Here is a 4,663-nt window from a genome sequence, read left to right as displayed (position 1 = left end):
CACCCCAGCCACAGGCAACCACAAATCTGTGTTCTTTCTCTCTAGATTTGCCTTCTGTGGACATTTCACACACAGTCCCCTGTGTCTATTTTCATTTTGCACGTGTTTGGGGTTCGTCCATGTCGTATCTGTAGTTCACACCTTCTGACTGCTGACTAGTATTCCCTTGCATGGCTATGTCATATTTTGCTCAGCCAGGCACCTGCTGATGGACATTTGGGGAGTTTCCATTTGGGGGGATTACCAAGACCGTTGTTGGGAACATTTGCATACAAGTCTTTGCATAGACACAATTCTTTGTTTCTCTTGTGTAGACACCTGGGAGTAGAATTGCTGGGTCACAGGGTAAGTTGACGTTTTGCTTTTAAAGACTGCCACGCTGTGATACAAATAGGCTGCCCCGTTGTACGATTCTCCCAGCCGCGTAAGGGGGCCCTGCTTCTTCCCACGCTCGCCACCCGTGACTGTGGGTCTTTTTTGTAATAACCATTCTAGCGGGATGAAGTGGGATCTTGTTGTGGCTTTGATTTGCATTTCCTCCAGGACTAATGAGGTGGAGCACCTTTCCACGTGCTTCGTTGACTCATTATTTTCCAACAGGTATTTATGGGGCAGCTACTGTACCCAGAACTCTAACAAGGAGCAGTAAACAAAATAGCTGACACTCCCCCTGGCACCTCTCTTTCTTGCTGGGGAGACAGACAATATACAAGACAGTAAAGTATCTAAACGGTGAGATGGAAAGAACTTCCAGAGAGAAAAAAGAATAAAGCAGGAAAGGGAGATATAAAATGTTACAGGGTTGAGATCTCAGAGAAGGTAGTCAGAAAGACCCCACTGAGTAAAGAATTGACTGGAATGAAGGAGCTCACTACATAGGTATTGAGAAGAGCTTTTCAGAAAAAGGCAACAGTATGTGCAAAGGCCCTGAGGTAAGAGCATGACAGGCCCACTCAAAGACTAGCCAGGAGGCCAGTGTGTGAGAAAATGAGGAAGAAAGTAATAGAAGGTACAGTCAGAGAGGTAAGGGGGAGCCAGATCTTGTTGGGTCGTGTAAGTCATAGGAAGGTGTGTGTGTGAGAGATAGAGACAGAGACAGGGTGTCATTAAGGAGCATTAAAGGGTTTGGTGCAGATTAGTGACATGATCCGACCTCCAAGTTCACAGAACCACTCTGGTCAGGAATGGCCCATGGTGTGGGGAGCAGGGGCAAGGGTAGAAGCAAAAAGAGCAGACAGATGAGTCAGGAGGCTCCCCAGGGATCCATGACACAAGAGATGATGGCGGGGCAGTAGGGACAGAGGCAGGAAGTCAGGAATAACACCAAGGTCTTCAGCCTGGAAAGCTGGAGGAAAGGACTTGCCATTCACTGAGCTGGCGCCGACGGCAGGCCTGGAAAGAGAAGACCAGCAGCTCATTTAGGCCGCGTGAAAAATGGCGTGCTCAGTAGACAGCCTTAGGAGATGCCAAGTAGACTGTCAGATATACAGATCCAGGGCCCAGAAAGAGATTTGAGGATCGTCAGCAGAGAGCTAGCGTTTAAAGCCAGGAGACACGAGCAGAATGGAAACCAAAGGACTATTTTCTTACTATCTGAGCGCCACTACTCCATAACCCCCAGTGTAGGTGTTTTTGGTATAACTGAGTCGGGGAACATGGTGGAGGCCTGGAAGTCTGACACGGCTTCTTACTTCCTTCCCCTGAATCTGAAAGTAGGCCTAACTCATCCACTCAGTCTGGAGTCCAGAGGACAAAGCCATGCCTGCATCTTTGAGGCCTGCCTTGTCCGCTTACGGGCTCCACATGAAACATCAAAAGAGGGACCCGCGTGGTGTGCACCCATGAGGAAGCAGGAAGTACCAGGAAGGGTGTGGGGTGTTGCCCTCTTTCTAAAGTTCCTACGAGAGTCCAGAACTTGACCTATCACATCACACCTCCTCTTCCCTGTGGGAGCATTAGTAGGGGTGGGGGCGAAAAAGTGGAGCATGAAGAAATGGAGCTCCCCAGCAAAAATTCTCTCAAAGGGAAGAAGGAAGTAGGTCTTTTACTCTGCATAACAATAGTGGTTGTGATAATGCAAGAATCACCAATTGTGCCCCATCCCCTGCTTTGTTGACCACAGCGGGTGTTAATAACACTTAGGGACACCTGCTGCAGAGATATGAGCAGTCTAACTCCTGCTCACAGGGACATGAGCAGTCTCTGCACCTGGGCTTCTCACCGTGCACCATCCACCAAGTAATGCACTGAGCTGCCACCTTGACTGTTGACCATCTTGGTCGGGGACTCCCTGCACTTCCCATTCTCCACTACATACTGTAATAGATTCTCTTAGCATCGAACCTTATTGATCTCGCTAATGTGTTCTCCCCACCTTGCCCTTTTTTTTTTTTAAATTATTATATTATGTTAGTAACCCACCTTGCCCTTTGAATCTGGTTTTGGCATGGTCCTTCTTAGGGTTAGGAACTTGGCAGTCTCTCACCTATGATTTGGGCTTTTGCTTTATCCAAAGGTCTCAGGATACCTTGAGGCTCACCGTCTGTCCTTCCCACCCTTCCAACTCCCCTCCTTCACTGCCACCACTGCATCTGGCCTATGGGGTCTTTTTATAGGAACGAACACTTTTCAAACCAAGTCACAGTAACAGATACAGAAAAGCAAAGAGACACGATCTTGTAAAGGAAGTATCTTCTTCTCCAAATGATGGTGCATGTGGAATATAATACCTGTTACCCTGTAGACAAAAAAAAAATTTATTAAATTTAAGCATAGGATTGAGGTATTTGACTTTTAAGAATGTCTGTGCTAAGTAGAAAAAAAAAATTGTCCCAAGATTGAGAAGAGAGTTGATACAAATGATAACTGACAAAGTACAACCCCATGGTCTTCAGACTTAAGGATTTTGTAGTTCAGCAAAATTTTTAAAGATAAAATTGGAGGATTCATCATAAAATCACCAGGTTTGTATTCCACCAAGTATAGACACGCAAGAAATCAAGTCTGTGTTTCCTGGATGAAAAGATGTTTTCACACCAAGAAAAGAAAGATGATAGAATCCCAGAAAAAAAGGACAATCCTATTGAAAATGAGTACATTTAGCTTTTTGAAACACTCATTCATATTTTCTTACTTCTCCACGAGCTGATGGAAACTCTGGCATGGTGCACCGGAGTGCCTAAATTAAACACATATCCACTCCCACAGAATGTGCACAGCCCGTGGGTGCTCAACCCTCTCCCAGACGTTGCTTTCCTAACCTGCATGCAGAGCCAGAGGCCCTGAGATGAGGGCATGGGGCAGGGGGTCTTGTCTTGCTCTGGGGTCATCCTTCCTTTGAGAACTGCTTTGTCCATCTGAACAGATGCTTTTGAATGGGTCGTCACCATTCTTGGTCTTCCCAAGCTGCCAGCAAGCCCCTAACTTCCCCATCACCAATTTTCCTCACCAGGTTCTGATAAAAGTCCAACGCCACATTCTACGCAATGGGTTGCCAGGTTTCCGAGAACAGCCGCACCTGGGAGACACCAGCGAGTTCGGGGTTGAGGTGAAGGTAGCTCCCTGTGGGTTCCACAGCCTCTCTCGGTCATGCATGCGAAGGGCCATACCCCTCATCCTCCCCCTGCAATATTTTATTTTTCACTGTCATCTAGGTTACTATTAATATATGTGGAATGGAACATAGCAGGAGTAAATGGTATGAGGGAGGAAGTTACTTGAAAGTCCACATAAGTCTTGCTATCATGGAATTCTGTGACTTCTGAGTCCCAAGGGATGGGAAAGTCTGTAGCTACTGCGGGTGTGAAAATATCATGAGCTGAGAGAGGGGAGCCAGCGAGATCGGGAGGAGGCGGTGTGGGCTCCGACCCCAGCTCCGCTAGCTACGAGGTGGTGGACAAGTCACTTTACTAACCTTCGGTGTTTCCACCTACAACAAAACACACTACTACCAGCCCCAAAGGGCCATGGTGACCCCAGATGAGGGAAGGGGCACAGAGCCTTTAGTTCCTTGACTGTACGGGAGGACACGGAGGCAGAGCAAACTTGGAGAAGTGACAGGTGTTAAAACATCAGGGGTAGACTCTCGGTGGACGTGCGAAAGACTCAATAATACTCCCAATCCCTCGCCCCTGGGGCAGGCCGGCTTAGGTGGGCCAGCTCTGTGGGCCCGAGGTGGTTTCACGCACTTACCTGCCTTGGACCCTGAGACCCTACCGCGATGCGGTGAGGTCCCTGTGCCAGCCACCTGGGCCCGCCGCGGGCTGGAGCCCGCTCGGCCCCTGCTCACGTGGCCCGGCACCGCGGGCCGGTGCAGCGGAACCCCTCCGAGGCGGAGAGTCTCATCTATTATGATCGCACACACCGCGTCCGCAGGAGGAGCCCAGAGGTCAGCAACTTGCCAGAGTCACCAGCTGGTACCCAAGAGACTCCACATCCCAAGTCGGTTTGCGCTTGTTCCATGAGCAACCTCATCGCACCTGCCAAGGAAAGGGGCAGTGCCTAGAGAAAGGGGCAGGACAGCTCTCTCAGCAAGGCTGCTGCTCCAGGAGGGGCCCTCCTGAGACCCTCCGCCAGTGCTTCCAGGAGTGAACCGCAGAGGCAAGGCGCAGGGGCCCGTTATTTGGGGAGGGCGCTATTTAGATACAGAACCAAATGTAAGAGG

At 49.3% G+C, this 4,663-nt stretch overlaps 1 long non-coding RNA gene across 1 annotated transcript; it reads right to left on the bottom strand.

The window, feature by feature from the left end:
- Positions 1-17: 17 nt before the first annotated feature.
- On the bottom strand, positions 18-4,423 carry LOC117800919. The gene is made up of 3 exons (XR_004623212.1): positions 4,192-4,423; positions 3,261-3,517; positions 18-2,737 (listed from the first exon to the last, which is right to left on the bottom strand). It is a non-coding gene; the product is annotated as an uncharacterized LOC117800919 (long non-coding RNA).
- Positions 4,424-4,663: the final 240 nt, after the last annotated feature.

This window comes from Ailuropoda melanoleuca, unplaced genomic scaffold, assembly GCF_002007445.2.
Source record: "Ailuropoda melanoleuca isolate Jingjing unplaced genomic scaffold, ASM200744v2 unplaced-scaffold9098, whole genome shotgun sequence".
NCBI classification, from domain to species: domain Eukaryota; kingdom Metazoa; phylum Chordata; class Mammalia; order Carnivora; family Ursidae; genus Ailuropoda; species Ailuropoda melanoleuca.
This window is presented reverse-complemented; position numbering and strand designations above follow the sequence as displayed.